Here is a 22,382-nt window from a genome sequence, read left to right on the forward strand (position 1 = left end):
TATCTCTAATATGTTCATAGATTCTCTGTCTAAGGAATCTCTCCATCTTGCCTACATAATATGCCCAACATTTAATGCAGTAGGCAAGGTAAACCACACCCTTAGTATAACAGCTAAAATATTTCTTGGCTTTCATTGAATATTTAATGCCTGTAATGTTTAATTCTTTAGTACCAGCCATAAATGTACATTGCTTACATCTACCACATTTAAAGGTACCAACTCTATTTGTTGCTCCTCTCAGTGTCTCTTCTTTCTTTTGTTCATATATTTCTTTCAAATTCCTATTTCTTCTATAACTAATTCTTAAAGGTCTAGAAAAACAATCCACATTAGATTGTATCTTTTTAAAAATGTTCCACACCGTGTTAATACATTTCTTCAACTTATATGTATTTTATACAAATATTCATTTATATGTATAATTTTCATGGTTTTATTTATTCTGTTGTTTTGTTGGGAAAAACTACAGCCTTCTTGCATTTATTTTATACAGCATATTTATAGCTGGGCTCTTTAAGTATAATTAATGAATTATTCAATTAACGAAAATGGAATCTCATTAAGCCATATGTTAAAAGAAGGGATTATGGTTGTTATTTCGTGTATGTCTGATGAAGGTTGGGGGATTACCTCGACCGAAAGCGCTTACTACAATAAACAGTCCGTGCAACCTTGTTGGTCACTGCCTGGTTCGTTTCTACTTTTTTGTTGGATTTTCGTTTTTAGTTTTATTTTTATACAATTTCTTCAACTATATTATATTATTATATATGTAAGTATTAAATATGGATTAACTTTGTTGTTTTGTTCTTTGGACAATCCAGTACTTTGTTCTCCAGTTCTTAATATTAATCCACTATTCAGCAATGGTTTATAAGTATCACCCCAACCTTGAATAATGGCTTCTTTTATTGGGACAATAATTCTATCAGGATATCCCCTATCTCTAAATAACTCATGAACAAAACTTATTTCTTTCAAAAATTCTTCTTCGTCAGACGTCATACGAGCTATACGAACCATCTGTCCTTTAATAATGTTATTCTTCAAAAAGGACGGATGGTCACTGTCATAATGCAAATATGCATTGGAGAAGCATTCCTTACGATATATTTTGGATTTGTATTTTTTATTATCTCTATCTTTTGAGATTGTGACATCTAAATAATTAGCTTCTATGCTATCACTCTTATATGTAAACTCCAGGAACTTTGTAGTTTGGTTCATGTATTCCATAAATTTTGGAATCATTTTTCCACTCCCCTCCCAAACAATAAAAATATCATCCAGGAATCTGTAATATCCCCGGATATACTTAGAAAACAATGTTCCAAATATGTAATGTTTCTCCCAGTATAACATGACTATGTGGCAGAACCCATAGCCATACCATGCAACTGATGGTATATATCATCCTGAAAATATATGTAGTTGTACTTTAAAACTAGCTTCATATTTTCCAATACCAGCATATATTTGTCAGCTGCTAAAAAGCCAAATTCAGTAATCATTTGTTTGAACCAGTTCATTCCCACATCATGGAGAATAACTGAGAACAAATCATTTACATCTATTGTTATAAAAATAGCTTCTGGCAGAAATTCTGATTTTCCTATTTTCTCCAAAAAATCCCAAGAGTCGATAAGTATATGTTCGTAGCCCTTATGAAACCTCTTGATTTTCTCATCGACATAAATGGCCATAGGTTGTGTTTTTGAACATTTAGAAGTAACAATAGGCCTCATAGGTGGATTTTGGATCCCTTTATGTACCTTGAGGATCCCGAATATAGCTGGAATAATTGGATTACTGACTTTAAAGTATTGATAAAGGTCCATATCAATAAGCCCTTGCATAAGGTTATCTTCTAAGATGAGGTCAATTCTCCTATAAGAAATATTCTCTTCATTTCTTGATGCTAAAGAGTAGCATGCAACATTTGTCAAGAATTTGTAACATTTTAGCCGTATATTCCCAATGCTCCATCAGCACCACACCTCCCCCTTTGTCAGGTTTCATTATACGTATTTTTTCATCATTCCTTAACTGCGTTAATAATCTATTTTCATCCATAGACAAATTGGAATGTTTGTTCCTATTACTATAATAATTCATTCTAACCAATCCAGTTAGACATATTTCAAAATTGTATGTGTCTTGCTGTAATGGGGGATTGCAGGTGCTTCTCCTAATCAAAGTCTTATTCCTATTCAATTCCTTGGGTTTGTTCTTAAATGAATGCTCCAAGTTTAAACTCCTAGTGAAAAGTTTTATATCTATCAAAATGTCTTCTAAACTAGGAGTCACGGCTGGTACAAATGAAAACCCCTTTAGAAATAAGGAAAAATAAGTTTCATTTATCTGTAATTCTGTATAATTGTAAATAGTAAAATTCTGCTGTTGATAAATTATTTGTCTCTCTTCATTCTGTCCTACAATTGCTTGGTTATACATATCTGACATAGCTTGATTTATTATTGCTTCATGATATTCATCACCCTGTCCCTCATTTGTATCAGAATTATTGGAGAGATCTCTCCAAGAAGTATACATATTATCTTGATTAACTTCCAAATCAGAACAATCATTTCTTCCTTCAATCATATTCTCGCAATTCCTAAGCACAACAGCTCCATCAAAATTAACAGTGACTGCTTCACTTTGCTCATTCTTACTTATTAGGTGTATGGATGTGGGTATCGTATGGCTTCTGCATGAGTCAGTTGTTTTTGCCTTTGATGTATTCTCTCCGATCTTTGTGGGCCCTCTGCCCCTAAAGGGGAACTGGATAAGTAATGATTATTGGGATGGCCGTGTTCAACCTCACCCTCATCAAAATTTCCCTCATTCCCATAAATAAACCCATCTCCCTTAGCATACTTAGATTGATAACGTGAATATTGTACTTTGTTATAACCTTCTTTTTGTGCCCCCCTATAATGTCCACCCTTCAATATATTGTCGTTAACCGGATATGCTCTACCCTGCTCATAGTCATATAAATCCCTTTCCATTTTAACAAGTTTCCTTTTTTGATTTTTTTGCATTGTAAAATCAACATCTTGCATAGCTCTATAATAAACATCCTTATATTCATTTACATTGAATAATAAATCACTAGTGATGTCTCTATATAATTGGTCAATAATCACTTTATGTTCTGCCATCAACGCTTCATTGTTTTTTATCATAGCTTTTAAAATTAAGGTGCCACAGTCATTCAATATATTCTTAATCTCATTATAAAATTCAGAATCTTTAACTGTGTTATTTGGAAATTTTATCAAGCGTAAGCCTTTTGGTACAATCTTATTTTTAACACATTGCATTAGATACCAATTATCCAAAGCTAATGTTTTATATTTAGTTAAATGATTCTTAATTCTCTTACACTGTTCCTTAAATGGCTCCACATGTCTGGAGCGCTTTGGATCATTTCTGTCTCTAATAGTGGAAAAGGACTTATCCAGCCAAGAATAAAAGTCCAATGCCCCATAACGATCCTGCAAATCGCCTCTATTGGCTTGTGCAATGGATTGATTATTTAAATGAACTTGCCTTGTAGGTATTTGATTCTAATGAAGTCTCTGGATAAGAGATGAAAGCGCTTAATCTGATATCTTTTGTGCTGAGTGTTTTTTAATAAACTGTTGAAGTGAACGGCTGAGACTTGTGGATGTTTGAATTGGACAGCCTCTATTGGATGACTACCTGAAATTCATCATTTGGTGCAGTGTGTGTTTTTTGTGGTAACTATATATATATATATATATATATATATATATATATATATATATATATATATATATATATATTGCGTCTTTCGGCTTTTCCCGGTTAGGGGTCGCCGCAGTGGAACTCCGGTCCGCTAATGATTGGTAGTGGATTTTTACGTACCGGGTTACCAGCCCTGATGCACAACCTTCAACGAAGGCACACCCCATTCATGTATGCCTCCACACAGAAGACGCTCTAGCTGAGAATCGAACGGGACAATGTCTTGCTATGAGGCGACAATGCTACCGCAGCACCACCACCGCAGCTATATATATATAATATATATTATAGTACTACATATACAGACAAGCAACATTAGATTAGGTGATATTGTAAACCTGACAGAACAAGCGGAGATCAAGTGGATACTCAGGTTTGCAGCACATAGAGGCAGAGGACTTAATGACAATGTTCCCCTCAAGCCTCTGCTTAAAGCCAGATCTTTGAGATAACCCTTTACCAACTGGTTATCATTTATTCATTATTTACAATTTTATGATAATTTAATAACTGCATGTCATTTGCTAACAATGTTTTATCCTTACTTACAGACCAACAGCTTATGATAGCTAGAATGTTTGGCACATAGTGCTTTTACACACAAGGTTTTTATGGTTTTTGATAATGAGATATAAGTAAATATATTTTGTAATTGTTGAACAAATATGAACGAATGTTTTAATATTGATTATTTAGTATCTATTTAGGAAGGTAATGTGTTTTTAAATTTGTATTTTGATGGTTCAACAAAATGTTTTATGCATTACTTTTATTGTCATCAGGTTTACCAAATGTAATAAAATAATTGATTGAACAGTGCACACTATAAAAAGGAGCTATGAGTTCAGTTTTAAGTACGTCTGAGGAAGCGGAGTGTATGTCGGTGAAAACGCTAACGTTTGTTAATAAAATTGTTTTTATCTACACAGAATTGACTTGGATCATTTAAGTGAACTACTACAGTTGGTATCTGCTCCTTCCATACTTTGAATTGGGTTGTATTCTACATTTGTTTGATTTGGGACTAGGACTATTTTTGATAAATAAATGCTGGGTTCTATTAGTGTAATGGAAGGAGCTGCAAATGAAGGAGGAACTGCCTTTATTGATTCCACATCCAACGGAAGGTTGCAAGGTGTCTTAACAGAGGTACTAAATCCTTTACTGCACATGGAAGGTTCTACCAACACTAAAGGTATCAATATTAATTTAGCAAATGAGCAAGCAATTAAGAATATAAAAAAGGACATAGAGAACAACATATATAGATTTAAGCGCCTCCAATGCCAACATTAACATTTGGAGGCATGCCTAGAATGTAACGTAGTTCCTCGGGGGCTACGGATCTTAAACATGCCCACTTATGGGAATACTTATCCCGAATTACTTGGCAAGTGGCAGCAGATAAATCTAAAAGCTAGCAACGCATATTTGCAGCTGCTATTGGATTTTTTTCACCCGATTGAGTTAGAACTAAAAAACAAAATCATTGAACAGCAACAGGAGCTAAATAAATTAAATGGATGTGATCCAACGGAACTGTATATGCACAAACTTATTGACAGGGTTCTACGATATGAGAACAATCTGTTAGAGCATAAAAAGAGAAAGCTAAACAGAGATATACAGGATTTTACTAAAAACAATGTTTTTATGTGGCCAAGAACATATGCGACTGCTACAGAGAGTGGTTTAACCAATCGGAGAGCATCTACAATGACCAGGAAGGAGGAGCATCATCAGCAAAGGAAAGCCTTCACCGGCATGATAGACAATACCAAACCATGTGAACAGGAAGAGGAGAGGTGTTCCAGGTCTGAAGAGACGGAGCTACGTGACTAAACAACCGAATGCATGAAAGAATAGCCAGTAATGGAGTATTGTCACCTAATCCTACTACTTCGGTGTATTTTACACCAGCGGAACTATTACCAAACAACCAACAGGTGAATGATGAAAATGGCTTAGTTCGTACGAGCACAGTGGTGAGGCGAAAGATTCAGCTGGATAGAGCTGAAGGCCAGAGTTTTCCGGTTGTCCCTTTACCAATCAGAACAGGGTGAAAGAGGTCTACAGATCAGGATATAGGGAGAGGAGCAAAACGGAAAGAGCCACCGAGTTACCAGCAGACACACCTAATGAAGAAGTCCTGGAACCAGGGAATCTAGTATCGAACATATCTAAACATGAGTTATCACAAGATGAGCTCAAATTGTTGGACAAAGGTATGAACTTTATACCCTCATGTAAAATGGATATAAGTGAGGCAATTTTGTCAGTAAGATTGTTCACACGCAATATAGCTTTGAAGCTATTGCATAATGATGGTCCTAGCCAAAATTTGAATGGTTTTAAATGGAAGAGTGTATTTAATCCTCATTTGCCACCAAATTTGGAAACTTTTCTCAAAGCAGTTGAGAATAGTCTGTACAATGACTTAGAGTGTTTTCATACTGTTAGTGACAATAATTTAACTAAAAATGAATCAGTAGCACTTAAACTTAGGAATAATAGTAGCATAGTCATACGTCCAGTGGACAAGGGAGGGCCTATGGTCGTAATGGACTATGATTACTATCTACAGTCTATGCTTAACATGTTAGCTAGTGAGGCTTATGCGCTGATATCACCTGAAGTTATATATGAAATACAAAGCAGTATCCGTAGTACTCTATATGAATGTAGGTTACTGAACCTGATAACCAGTGAATTGTTTCAATTTTTTTGTGTGGAGTATCCCACAATACCAAGAATACATGGGATACCTAAGATACATAAGAACCCCACACATCCAACATTTAGACCTATAGTTTCAGGTTTGGGTTAGCTCACAGAACCGATTTCTATTTATTTGGATCATGAGCTTAAGAAAGCCTTGTCTAAATGTACCTATGTATTGAAGGATACTGAGCAGTTTTTAACAGATTTGTATTCATGTACTATTAACTTGGCTATTCAAGAGGATATATTATTAACAACAATGGATGCGGAATTGCTCTTCACAAGCATCCCAAATGAGGAGGGTTTGGGGATAGTGAAGAAGTTGTTGGAAGAGGAAAACGATGGAAGGAGACAAAGCAGATCTGGTTTGTTTGTTGTTGGAACAGGTTTTGGAGCATAATGATTTTTTTTCTTTCAAGATAAATGCTATAAGCAAAAGAAAGGTGTAGCTATGGGCACAAGCTGTGCCAATACCTATGCCAATTTGGTTATGGTGGCGTGGGAAAAAATGATTATGCTCAACCATTCTAACATAATTTTTTACAGATGCTTTGTTGATGATCTCTTTTTCTTGTGGAAGGGTACAGAACCAACTCTAACTACTTTCTTCCAGCAAGTGAATACAACAGAAGGTTTTTTGAGGTTTACAATGGAGTTTTCAGAGGACAGTATTAACTATTTAGATGTAACGGTCTATCAGCAGAATTATAGATATTTGACTAAGGTTTACAGAAAACCTTGTTACAGACCTGCTTTTTTGCACAGAAGGAATATACATAATCTCATCGTGTTTGACAATATAGTCAAGGGGCAGGCAATGAGAATATCTAGGCTATGTTGTGATGACTCCCTATTGCATGATGAACTGGACAAGCTCAGGGGAGGTTTCTTAGCAAGAGGCTGTCAACAACAGGAAGTCAATAGGGTATATATACAAGTTAATAAGATGAGACATACAAAAGCCAAACCATATTACTCCAGTAGGGATAAAGCAATCCTTGATAGAGGTAATTCACATACAAGGTTACCAGTGATATTACCTTACAGCAATAATATCACCAAGATTCAAGAAGCAATTTCATCCAATTGGAATATGCTCTTGGAGGATGACAGGACTAGGGAGCTAGTTGGTATTTATCCATCATATACATACAAAAACATGAAGAGTCTCAAGCAGCAATTATGCTATCGTGACTTAAGTATACCTAGACAAACGGGACACAATAATTTTTACTTGGGAACAAGGAAATGTGGTAATTGTGCCCAGTGTAGTACTATAGATGAGTCTAGATTCTTTAAACACCCTGATACTGGTCAACTATGGGAAATTCGACATGATAGCAACTGTAATACCAAGAATGTGGTATATGTAGCTCACTGCCAGGTTTGTTTTCATTTTTACATAGGAAAAACTAATAGAACACTCAGGGAATGCATAAGGGATCATGCATACTGTTTATTGAGAGGACAAGATTATAGTGCATTAGCTAAGCACATGCTCCATAATGGTAGGGAACATGTATTTGTATTCTAAGTACTACATATACAGACAAGCAACATTAGATTAGGTGATACTGTAAACTTGACGGAACAAGCGGACGTCAAGTAGATGCTCAGGCTTGCAGTACATAGAGGCAGAGGACTTAATGACAATGTTCCTCTCAAGCCTCTGCTTAAAGCCAGATCTTTGAGATAATCCTTTACCAACTGGTTATCATTTATTCATTATTTACAATTTTATGATAATTTAATAACTACATGTCGGTTGCTAACAACGTTTTATCCTTACTTACAGACCAACAGTTTATGATAGCTAGAACGTTTGGCACATAGTGTTTTTACACTCAAGGTTTTTATGGTTTTTGATAATGAGATATAAGTAAATATATTTTGTAATTGTTGAACAAATATGAACGAATGTTTTAATATTGATTATTTAGTATCTATTTAGGAAGGTAATGTGTTTTTAAATTTGTATTTTGAAGGTTCAACAAAATGTTTTATGCATTACTTTTATTGTCATCAGGTTTACCAAATGTAATTAAATAACTGATTAATTGATTGAACAGTGCGCACTATAAAAAGGAGCTATGAGTTCAGTTTTAAGTACGTCTGAGTAAGCGGAGTGTATGTCCGTGAAAGTGCTAACGTTTGTTAATAAAATTGTTTTTATCTACACAGAACTGACTTGGATCATTTAAGTGAACTACTGCAGTTGGCATCTGCTCCTTCCATACTTTGAATTGGGTTGTATTCTACATATATATCTATCTATCTAGATATATATATATATATATATATATATATATATATATATATATATATATACATATATATATATATATATATATATATATATATATATATATATAATATATATATATGTAGGGCCGGATTTACGAAAGCTTGCATGGAGTGCAAGAAGAGTGTAGGAGCTCACGGAGGCAATATGTCTGCCGTGCGATCCAGGTACAGCCAGCAGGGGCATGCACGAGAGCTGCTCAAGCTACTCTTGCACAGACAGCATCATGGTATGCAAATTACCTCATTTGCTGCTGAAAGCTATGCAAATGAGGTAAATTTGCAATCCAGGAAACATTAACCTGCCCGTGGAAGCTTAGTGTTATCTGCAGAAATGTACTCCGTTGGTAACGGAGTACCGTTCTGCAAATAGCTAAATGGAGCTATGACAGCTACAAATAAAGGATGCATATAGTTGAGGAAGCATGCCAATGGCCAAATATAAGGCCAATGGCATTTATAAATGTTTAAAATTATTAAAAATCTAACTTTTATTTCCACAATCTCCGAAGTTTAAGCGTAGCACAGCACCACGCAAACGTGCGGCACTTAAAAACAAGAAAATTATTTAAAAATAGCCAAAAATAGCCATTTTCACTAATAAGCTTATCCTGCCATGCAGGTGAATGGCAGGCTGAAGACAACATGGCCACTGAGTACTGGTTGCTAAGGGGGGGAAGCTCAGTGTGAGAGATGTAACCATGCATTAGTAGGCAATCCTATGCAAATGAGGATAAGGATAGTGAATCCCAATTTCCCCCAGCATGTGAGCCATGTCCCAAGAGTGTAAGTGTAGGAGTAGGTGAGTAGTAGTGTAGAGTATAGGTAAAATCATGAGGGGGTATGTCAGAAAGGCTGTAAGCTTATTGGAGCACAGTGTCTTGTGTTTGCCCTGAGTTGCTCAGGATTGCAAGAGGAGTGTCTACAGCTGTCTTTTTTGAAAACCAGAAACCAAAGGTGCACGCCGTGAAAATATCTGAAATTTCTTGCAAACGTGCACACAGCATGTCCGCTCGTGTGCGCTCGTTTGTGCAGTGCTGCCCTGGGCAGAAACAGAAAGGGAAATGGAAGGAAAATAAGTAGTAGGAAGTTAACCAAGGAGATCTAGCATGGCTGCCAGGTGAAATATATCATATTCAGCCAATTACACAAGCAGCAGACTAGCCCAGCCCAGCCCAGCACTTTAAACTCTGCAAACAGCATTCTTCCCTGTTTTTTTCCCAAGAACGCTGCAGCACTGCAGTATTTAAAGAGGGAAAGCTTAAAAACTTTAAAGTCAGACAAAATGTTAGGGGCTGCTCTTGCTATCATAAATCAACATGTGCAAGGTGCTGAGGGTGGTGATGTTGTGAATGCTGCTGAGCAACCCACAGTGAGGAGATGGAGAAGAGTGTACAGACCCAGGGTAACCTACCAGGGGCTACATGAGCTGGAGATAGTGGATCATTATAGGGTGGAAAGAGACCTCCTGCAGCAAATTGTAGAGCTGTGCCGGCCACGCCTCACAGACAGAACCAACGGAGGGGAACCCATCCCAATGGATACCAAGGTATGTGTTGGCCTAAGAATACTAGCTACAGGTACCTTTCAGAGACCAACTGATTATATGATGGGGATTTCACAGGCATCAGCATCCAGGGTACTGCACCAGTTCCTGGATGCCATGTCAGCACGTCAGTGAGCACGTATATTTGCCCAATTCCCGTGAGGCATTGGCCAGCAATATGCGTCTTTTCCACCAAATAGCAGAAGACCCTGAGGTAGTGGGTGCAATAGACTGCACGCACATACACATCAAAGCACCACCCGTTGAGCAGGGTACGATCTACATCAACCGCAAGGGCTTCCCCTCCATCAACTGCCAGGTCGTGTGCGATGCCCAGGGCATAATAATGAATGTTTGTGCTGGCTGCCCTGTAAACTATCACAATTCCCACATCTGGCATCTGACACAGCTGTACCAGAGATTTGCCAATGGGGACATCCCTGATGGTCACCTAGTGTGGGATGCTGGATACGCACTGGAGCCGTGGCTGATGACACCCATCAGAAATGCACACGTACCCAAACAAGAACTCCATAATGAGGCACATGCACAAACAAAAAACATAACTGAGCATGTGTTTGGGATGCTCAAGTCACGGTTCTGGTGCCTGGACACATCTGGTGGAGCCTTGCAGTACTCACCAACCACATGTACCCAAATTGTCATGGTATGTGCCATGCTACGCAATATGATCCTGCAGAAACAGCTGCAGCAGGAACAACATGGGGCAGGGCCAAACAGCCCCCCACCATTGCCAAGGCCTGCACAGGCACAGCGTGACTCAGAGGAGGAACAACCTGAGCCTTCCCCAGTAGGCAGAAGGAGGTGTGCCCAGTATGCCCTGGCCTTGGCAAAGAAGCAACGCATAGCACATACACTGACTCAGTAGGAACCCTGGAAATGACACCTATCTCTGACTCACACATACAGTAAAAGGGATGCCTAACTTGACACTACCTGTTTTCAAACATGTATAGGGAGTGTAATATGTGCATCTGACATAGGCAGCCCTGCAGCACCACCTGAGGCATGAGCCCCTATTTTAAGCAATATAAATCACTGCTAAGCAAATTGTAGCAGTATTGAGCATATTTAAACACAATTGTGTGTATCTGCGCACCATGCTCACCAGTGCAACGTTGGACAATGTTGCGCAAAGTTGGGCAATGTTGGGATAAGTCAAGCAAAGTTGGGTAAACATGCTCACACCTGCTTTTCTGTTCATTAACCAGTCTGGTCTACCCAGCAGGAAAATAGAAAGCAGTAACAGGGCTCGAATTCAGGATACTGTGCACTATAGTCACAGTATTGAACCACTAAGCCATGACAGCATTTAACTGGCACAGCCACAACTTAAGTCACTCACACATACCAGTTGGGGGGGGTCACATAACTAGCAGTCACAGCCAGCAGGACAATTGTAGACAAACGCAGACACAAACAAATGCTGTATCATGCCGTCTGAAGAGGCATATGAGTAACCTCCCCCCAGGCCTATGCAGACAGATAGCAGGTCAGGCAGTGTGATGTAGGTTGGGTAGGCTATGAAGTCACAAACTAATATGTGTGTAATTGGAAGCTAAGGTCTGTAGTACAGTGGTATGCCTCAAGCCAGTACAATAGGCAACAGTACAGACTGAAATGGAGTACCTGACATACATGCAGGCCTAGCAAATGTGTATAAGTGTCAGGTGTACCCCTCATCCTATGTACACCCACAGTAACAATCAGGTTTGCCCCCTGGGTAGAAATGTACAAATAATAGCTGTCCCCCCTGTATGTAGAAATGTTGATAAGTCTATGCAAATTGACTCATGGAAGCCCTGCAGGCATAGCGTGCTTCCTATCAATGTACAACACAAAGGTGAGCCCTGAAGTAAAAAACAACTTTATTTTTCACACACATATAGTATATATACCCATAGTGGGCATGCTCACACACTTTAACAAATTTAGACAATTTCAGTCAGTAACATACTGAAAGGTCATACTGGGCATGCCCACATACTTAAACAAATGAAGCAAATGTCAGTCAACAACATACTGAAAGGTCATACTTGGCATGCTCATACACATAAACAAATGAAGCAAATGTCAGTCAACAACATACTGAAAGGTCATACTGGGCATTCTCACATACTTAAACAAATGAAGCAAATGTCAGTCAACAACATACTGAAAGGTCATACTTGGCATGCTCATACACATAAACAAATGAAGCAAATGTCAGTCAACAACATACTGAAAGGTCATACTGGGCATGGTCACACAAGTAGGCCATGTCTGAGTACAGCAGTGGGCCACACATATCTGGCAGTTGCAGTTTTTACTCCAGATACTTGTCACTATTCACCAATCCTGCCTTGCGCACACAGTGATATGAAAACAGACCCATATAATACACTGGACCCCTGTCATAATCAAACTATGTACTACAAGTACTTAAGTTGTTCAAAGAAAGTGAAAATCCAAAGAAGATGAATACATCTCCGATCAATATCATCAAGAAACAATGAGCACTCATAACATTATCCAAGCCATGTTCTGGCAAAAATATTGCCAAAGAGGCAATAGAGAACCATGAAGCTTTCTTTCGCTATGTCATAAATATCAATGTAAACTCATATATGTTCTGAGTCAGTGCAAAGTGTAAATGAATACATGTACATGACTGACATTGCCAACATCATGTCAGACATGTTCATACATATTTACCCCCCTCTCACTGACAAAAGTGCCCAATACCATACCTGGAGATTGTGAAAACCCAGAAATCACATATACAATGGTTAAACAGCTCTATCCAAACCGAAAAACATGGCATCTATGGGATGACATGGTTTCCCTGGCTGTGTCATATGTGAATTCCAAAACAAACAGATCCTGCACCTGAACAGTCTGTTGAGACTCACCCTCTATACGTGATATGAAACTGTTGAATGGTTTACAGCAAAGTTTGGCACACTCCACACGTGTTGATGCACAACAGACCATTAGAACTATAGTCTTATAAGCCTAATAAGCCTGATCTGCAAAGCCATGGAGTCCACATTATGGAACTCATAAACAGAGCTATTGGGAGCATACAAACACTCAAACCTATCCATTTTGGTTTGGTCAGGGGCAGTTCATGGTTCCTAAACCTGCTAGACAGTTTTCAAGGCAGTCACCCAGGACATACATAAATGAAATGAGCTCCATACGGTCTACATAGACTTTGGAAAGCCCTTTTCTAACATCCCACACGCATGTCATATCCACAAAATCAACAACTTGTGCATAAACACGTATGTCATCTGATGGATTGCCAACTGGGGCACAGATAGATCCCACAAGGTAAGAATTGTGGTCTCCTGTTCAAGCTTGTAGCAACTGATGTCCCCCATGGCTCAGTCCTGGGACCACTCCTGTCTGATGTATACTTTTCAGAAATACAGTCAAACACACGAGGGCTATGTTTAGCAAAGTTTGTGGATGACTGCAAAAAGGTTGTCATAATTGATGTTTGGGACAACAGAGACATCCTTAAAAAGGGTCTCAGTCAGACAGATGTGGTGTCAAAATTATGGCCTCGAGCTACAGTCATACAAATACCACATTGGTGCAAACACCCTACACATGGAGGTAATAATAAGGGATCTATGGACACATGTGGATAGTCTTCTCTACTTCCAGAAACATATTCACAAAGTAACATATTCACAAAGTGGTTAGAAAAGCATGCTATGTGTTCCCACAAATTGCCAAGGTCTTTGCATGTAGGTCAAAGGGGGTTCCCTCTACTCATCAGTCATCAGACCCATCAGAGAGTATCACAGCACACTTGCGATAAATCTGACTAGGCACCTTCAGCAGCTGGAAAGACCACTAAAGTACTTCAACAAGAGGATTACTGGCCTCAAACAGTTGCCCCATGCAACAAGACTGAATTTAACTCAGTCTGTAATCTGTTGCATACTGTCTCCTCAGGCGATCTCTGCCCGACAGATCCATGTCCAATGCAGAACTGATGTACATGCGCTATCTGAAGTAAACCCAAGCTCACTGTGCCACATGCTCTAGGGATATCATCATCACAACAATAAATAGAACATGTTGGAGGGATACATTACTAACTCACAGACTTCCCTTGCTTTGGAACAGGCTTCCAACCTACATTTAGCTGAGTCCCTAACTGACACTCTTCCAGAGGAGCCTTGATGAGTGTATGTGAAACTGAACTGTCACACCATGGATCACTTCATCAGCTCTACTACACAGAGGCCTATGAAACTAACCCCATATGTGGTGATAGCTGCACACTCTGGCCATACTAATATATGCCTTCAGGCAGAAAGCCTATTACCTACATATATATATATATATATATATATATATATATATATATATATATATATATATATATATATATATATATATATATATGTAGGGGGAACACAGTATAATAAGCCAAAGATGGATGGGCAGAGATGTGTGTAAGAGGGTGACCATGACAGGTAGCCATCCAGGACTGTCCCACCCAGCACACATCACAATGGCACAAAAGACATGAGGTGCACATCTCACCCACTGTACATATCAGCCACCAGTATCTGTAAGCATTACAGTGTATGTGGTCCATGTGCCTGCTATACAACATAACTGTACAATGAAGTACACATCTACTATCTGTAGACATGTACCTGTCACATAGGTTCATAGGTATGTAGTAGACTATCTTCACGAAGGCATATATTAGCATAGGCAAGTTGTGCAGCTTTCACCACCCCATTGGGTAGTCTCCCAAGCCCTAGTTCTAATAGTTAGTACCCTAAGCCCCTTTCTAGTGGGGCTGCTGATGTGATGCCTGGCGTGAACTGTTTCCCATCCACTCATCAAGGTTCCTATTGAAGAGTGTCAGCGAGGGGCTCTGTCTGATGTACATTGGGATTCTGTTCCACAGTAAGGCAAGTGTCTGAGATGGTACTCTATCCCACCAGCATGTTGTATTCATTGTTGTGATGAGGTTCATATCCCTGGAGTGTGTAGTGCGACCCAAGTTTGTTATCCGTAGATGGAGCATGTTCAACAGTTATGTGTTGGACATGGCTCTGTATGTTAGGCAGAGAGTGCCTCTGAGTAAGTGGTATGCAATGAAGAACAGATTTAGTTTTACCAGTTGTGTTGCATAACACAACTGTTTTAGGCCAGTAATCTTCTTGATGAGGTATGTCTGTGGTCTCTACAGCTGCTGGATATGCTTAGTTGAGTACATCCAAAATGGTGCATTGTACTCAATGATGGGTCTGATGACTTAAGAGTAGAGGGCCACCACTACCTCTCTTGATCCTGATGCAAATCCTTTGTTGATTAGGTGGGACACATAGAATTTCCCAATCTCTTTGGCAACATGTTTGTCAAAGGAAAGATGACTATCTACTTGTGTCCCAAGATCCCTTATTACCTTGCCAGTTTTAAGGGGGTAACACCTATGTGGTAGTTTGTGGGTACTTTGTTTTCACCCAAGGGGATTACTATGCATTCTTACACATTGAGCTTGAGGCCATGATTCTGACACCACACATCTGTCTCATAGAGTCGCTTCTGGAGAATATTTGTGTCATTCGGGGAATCTATTATGGCAAACAATATATAGTTCCCAGCAAACTTAGTCAACCACAACCCTCCTGTGTTGGCATGTGTTTTTGAGAAGTCTATACCAAACAGGAGAGACCCCAGGACTGAACTCTGGGGGACACCAGTTGTTACTGGTGTAGAGTCTGACATGTAGCCAGCAACTCTTAATTTGTGGGATCTATCTGTTAGCCAGTTTGCAATCCATCTTGTGATGTATGGATTCATGCCAGGTTGGTGAGTTCATCTATGATACCTGACTGGGGAATGGTGTCAAAGGCATTAGCGAGGTATAGGTAGGCTGCGTGGAGCTCATTTCAATCATCTGTAGCCTAGGTAACTGTCTCAAAGAAATCCACCCAGTTCAGAAGGCGTGATCTGCATTTGACATAGCCAAACTGGGTATGCTCAACTGTGTGAAGGTTCCCAATGTCTTTATTGTTTACTTCCATTATGATTGGCTCCATTGCCTTGCAGATCAGACTCGTCAGGTTCATAGAGCATGAATGCCAAGGGTCATTTGTGGCCCCACCCCTGTGGAGTGGGAAGAACATTGTTGTGCAACATTCTATGGGTACATATCCTGTAGAGAGCATGTAGAGAGAGGTGTAGGTATCCTTGATGAATATGGATACATGCCCACCCTATGTGCTATGACAGGTTCTGATGCTGGAAGGTGTGGAATGAGTAGTAACCTGGTAGTGCTGGTGTGCTCTCTGGAGATTTGAATTAGGTTTCTTTTACTGCAGAGATATCAATATTCTCCATACTGAGAAGTGCCTCGAGTGTGTGCATCTGGAGGCTGAGACTTCTGGCAATGAGTTGCATTTCGCTCACTTTGTGATTATTTGTGTTGGTTACAAGGTTTGATTTGTCCTGAGTGACCGGCCTCATTGGTCCGATCTGACCATAAGCTAATTACCCAACATATCCACATTCTGCCCACACCCCCCATTAAGGAAACCATGTTAAAAAATATCTCCAAAGACAACTTCATGATTCTTAAGACAGAAGTGGTGAACTTCAGGACACGCATGAAGATGGATAATACAGTTACAATTACTGAATCCTGCACAATTGCACTTTATAAGCACTTACATGAGTGAATGGATTGTGCTATCCCAAACAGAATCAAGACGCTATCCTCCAAGAAAAGGAAGCCAATTTGATGGTCCCCTGCCATAAACAAACTGCACAACAGAAGGAAGAAACTGTTGCAAAAGAGGGTAAAACCCATGAGTGGAGGAGCTCCCTGGTCAGCCTCAGTAAGAAGCTGCGATCCCTGATAAAATCCACCAAAGCGAGTTACGAAAACAAAATCACCACTGATTCTAAAGACAACCACAAAGCATTCTATAGCTATGTCAAGAATCACAATGGCAACACTCAGATCTGCTCTGAGTTACAGCACAATGGCACTAAATATACAGACCAAATTAATATTGCCAACATCCTGGCGGATAGGATCAGTGCTAACGTTAACCCTCTCTCACCTATGAAACAGCCCATCTCTATACCAGAAGAATGCAAAGTTGCTGTAATCATGGCTGCACAGGTAAAAAACACTCTCCAAAGCCAGGAACACAGCATCCATGGGACCAGATAACATCCCACGCTGCGTTCTACACGAACTACAGAATGAACTGGACCACACCTAAGTACCATGTTCAATCATAGCTTCACCTCAGGCTTTGTGCCTGCTGAATGGTGCACATCAATGGTTATCCCACTACACAAGGGGGGAGCCACCACGGACCCCGGGAACTAGCGCTCCATTAGCCTGATGAGCCAGGTCTGCAAGGCCATGGAACATATCACCATGGAACTTATAAACAAAGACATTGGTAATCTCCAAACTCTGGACCATGACCATTTTGGGTTTGTAAAAGGCAGATCATGTATCCTAAACCTGATAGACTTCTTCAAAGCAGTCACTAAAGCTGTAGACAAGGGTAAGGTGGCTCACATAGCCTATCTAGATCTTGCCAAGGCTTTCAACACCATTCCTCACTCTGGAATTATAGATAAACTCACTAAACTAGGTATAAATCCCTATGTCACAAGATGGGTTGCCAACTGGCTCACTGACAGAACCCACACTGTGAAAGTAGCAGACTCCAAGTTCGACTTCAGACTGGTGACAAGTGGAGTACCACAGGGTTCAGTCCTGTGTCCTGTCCTGTTTGATATCTACTTTCCTGAAGTACAGGTTAACACAGAAGGTCTTTTGCTAATGATGTTCCCAGATGACTGCAAACTAGGAGCCATAATCAAAACTAGTAACGATGTGGACATCCTACGAAAGGGCCTCACTGAAACAGATGCCTGTTGTCAAAGCCATGGCCTCAAGCTCAATGCCAAAAAGTGCACTGTCATCCCCTTTGTTAGTACTCTGTACCCATGAACTACAACATAGGCGGTAGTATACTTAACACTGAAAGTGTGATAAGAGACCTTGGGACACAGGTGGTCAGTAGACTCTCCTTTGATAATCACATCACCACAGTAGTCAGGAAATCCTTTTACATGGCACACCTCATCACAAAAGGTTTCTCATGCAGAAAAAAAGAGGTCATTGTTCCCCTCTACTCATCACTCATTAGATCCCTTATAGAGTACAATGCCCTTTTGGTATGTTCCTCACAAGGCATCTACAACAACTGGAAAGCCTGCATAAATACCTCACAAAGAGGATTAGCAGTCTCAAATACATGCCCTACACAGACCGTCTCAAAACACTCCAGCTTTACTCTGTCGTATATCGCCTACTCAGAGGTGATCTCTGCCTAACATACAAAGCTATATCAAACACGGAGCTGTTGGACATGCTCCACTTAAAGAAATCCCAATCTCTCCAAGCTTCAGCCCCAAAACCAGGACTGAAATACAAAAGGAGGGGGTGTATCCATTTTCATAAAGGATACCCACACCTCCAGGTAAGTGGCACAGCACGAGGCCTCGGAGACCATCCAAGTGCAACTAACAGTGGGCACAGCTGCTTATCAGATTGTAGCCTGCTACAGATCACCTACCTTGTCTCAGGACCCTCACTCAGCATTCCTGAGAACACTGGAAAATATAAAGATCCTACCAAACACCATGATATTAGGAGATTTCAACTACCCAAACACTGACTGGGAGAATTACTCAAGTACAAACTCCTTTGCCCAATGCTTCCTAGAGTTTATAAACTCAAACGCCTTGGAACAGCTGGTCACCACGCCCACTAGAGATGACAACATACTGGACCTGATCATCACCAACATGGGCGATCAGTGTTCCACACCAGAGGTAAACCCCTTGCTGGTAAGATCAGATCATAAAGTAATCACACTGGACATCCACATCCCGAGCCCACCCCAAGTCAAGGAAACCACTGTGAAAAACTTTTCAAAAGCAAACGTCACACTTCTCAAGACCAAAGTGGAAAGTTTCAAAGCCCCCTTGCTACAGGATAATGCTATTAAATCCACAGAATCCTTTACAAGTGCATTATATAAGCATCTACAGGGTTGCATGGATCGAGCCATCCCGAGGAAAACCAAGACTCACTCGTCCACAAAGAGGAAACCAGTCTAGTGGTCCTTGGCCATAAATAAGCTATACAACAGAAGGAGGAAACTACTACATGATAGAGCAAAATTCCAAAAAGGAAAGGCATCACTGATTATTATTAGCAAGAAACTATGATTGCTCATAAAATCATCCAAGGCCAGTTTCTGAAGAAAAATTTCCAAGGATAAAGATAACCACAAAGCCTTCTTTAGCTATATCAAACATTTAGGTGGCAACTCTCAGATATGCTTTGAGCTACTGCAAAATGGCAAAAAATACACTGAACCAACCGACATTGCCAATATCCTGGCGGACAAGTTTAGTGCAAACTTCACCCCTCCTCACCCCCAAAAGGGCCTGTGTCCATCCCAGAAGAATGCAGAGCCCCAGACATCATGGACATGCAGGTAAAAACAACCCTCTCCAAAGCTAAGAACACAGCATCAATGGGACTGGATGGTGTCCCAGGCTGCATCTTACACGAGCTCCAAAAGGAACTAAACCCTCACCCAAATTCACTGTTCAGACTCAGACTTACCACAGGCTATGTACCCAAAGAATGGCGTACAGCAACAGTCATCCCACTCCACAAAGGTGGTGCCACAACAGAACCTGGAAACTATCACCCTATAAGCCTGATCAGCCTGGTCTGCAAAGCTATGGAGTGAATTATCATGGAACTCATAAACAGAGACATTGGGAACCTCCAGACACTGGACCCTACCCAATTTGCCTTTGTTAAAGGCAGATTATGCCTCCTAAACCTAGTTGACTTCTTTGAAACAGTTACCAAGGCCATAGATGAAGGGGAGGTGGTCCACACAGCCTACCTGGTCCTCACTAAGGCCTTTGACACCATTCCCCACTCTGGCATCACAGACAAGCTTACCAGCTTGAACATTAACCCCTATGTCACAAGATGGGTGGCCAACTGGCTCATGGATAGAACACACATGGTCAGAGTTGCGGGTGCCATATCTGACTCTAAACCAGTCACAAGTGGCATCCCACAGGTCTCAGTCCTGGGACCCCTCCTGTTCAGTATATACTTCTCTGAGGTACAGGCAAGCATGGGAGGACTATGGCTGACCAAGTTCGCAGATTACTACAAACTGGGGGCCATAATCGACTCTCTGTCTGACACAGACATCCTCAAGAAGGGTCTTACAGAGACAGATACCTGGTGTCAAAATCATGGCCTCAAGCTGAATGCCAAAAAATTCATAGTCATCCCCTTTGGAATAAACAAAGTGCCCACAAATTACCACATAGGTGGTAATCCACTAGGTACGGAAAATGTAATTAGGGACCTGGGGACCCAGTTAGATAGTAACCTCTCCTTTGATAATCACATTGCCAAAGTGGTTAGATATTCCTTCTGTGTAGCCCATCTAATCATGAAAGGGTTCACCTCTAGATCAAGAGAGGTCATTGTGCCCCTCTACTCATCACTCTTTAGGCCCATAATAGAGTACAATGCCCCATTTCGTATGTACCTTAATTGGCACATGAAACAGCTGGTAAGACCACAGAAGTACCTCACCAAGAGGATCATGGGCCTCAAAGAGATGCCCTATGCAGCTCGACTAAAGAAACTCCAGCTCTACTTGGTTGCTTACTGCCTGCTCAGAGGTGATCTATGCCTAACGTATAAGGCCATGTCCAACCTGGAATTAATGGACATGCTCCACCTCAAGAAAAACAAATCTCTTAGAGCCACATGCTCCAGTGAATTAAACCTCAGCAAAGCAATAAACAGGACATGCTGGAGGGATAGATTCCTGTCCCAGAGACTTCCCTCACTCTGGAATAAAATTCCAGCTGATGTTAGGCAGAGTCCCTCGCAGGCTCTTTTCAAGAGGAATCTTGATGAGTGGATGGGAAATTGTAAATTTACCCCTGGGATCACTCCAGTGGCCCAGCTAGACAGAGGCCCAGGAAACTAATTTAAAAGGAAGGCAAAAGCCAACACATTCTGGCTAGGCTTATAAATGTCCTTGGGCAGATAGCCTAGTACCTACCTATGAACCTGGGAACCTACACGCTCTAGGGACCTAGACCTTGTCACCACAATAAACAGAACATGCCGGAGGTATAGATTCCTGTCCCAGAGACTTCACATACTCCAGAATACACTACCTATCTATATCAAACAAAGCTACTCATTAGCACTCTTCAAGAAAAATTTTGATGACTGGATGGGAAATAGGAAATTCACCCTGGGGATCACTTCTGTGTCTCTGCTCAACAGTGGCTCAGGAAAATAAATTTCTTGGGTGGCAAAAGCCAGGGTACCTTTTTGGCTGGGCTTGTATAGGCCCCAGGGCCAATAGCCTAGTACCTAACTATGAACCTATGAACTTTTGAACCTTGCCTAAAAACGGTAATATGGGGACAGCAAGAGCCTTGGCCAGTATTCAGAAGCAAATGGGCGACAGGTGCAAACCATCTGTAGTGAAGCAACAAGGCTTGTTTATCATGTCATCACAGGCAGACAGAAAGTGGATCCCCTTTGAATGACACCAGAAGCTTAGCCAATTGTTGAAGTTTATCATCTTTCTGTTATATTGCAGTATCATGTAGGTGAAGGTAAGATGCTACTCAAGGTTTGACCCTGTGTGTGCCAGCATGGGGTGTATCAACCCATATATGATATGGTCATGGCCTATGCATACAATACACTCACAATGCACCTAGTATAATAAGCCTGCTGAGGTTAGCAAATGTGAAAAAAAACCTTGTGCAAACTGTGAGCAAGTAATGTCTGTATTGCACCCTGTAACTCCATATTGCTTGCTGAAGTGTAAAGACATACTTAGTTTGGATTAAGAACACCGCACTTGCCAACTGTGTGTGTGTGTGTGTG

This window comes from Protopterus annectens, chromosome 4.part1 (genome assembly GCF_019279795.1).
Source record: "Protopterus annectens isolate FY-2018-M chromosome 4.part1, PAN1.0, whole genome shotgun sequence".
In the NCBI taxonomy this organism is placed as follows: Eukaryota; Metazoa; Chordata; order Ceratodontiformes; family Protopteridae; genus Protopterus; species Protopterus annectens.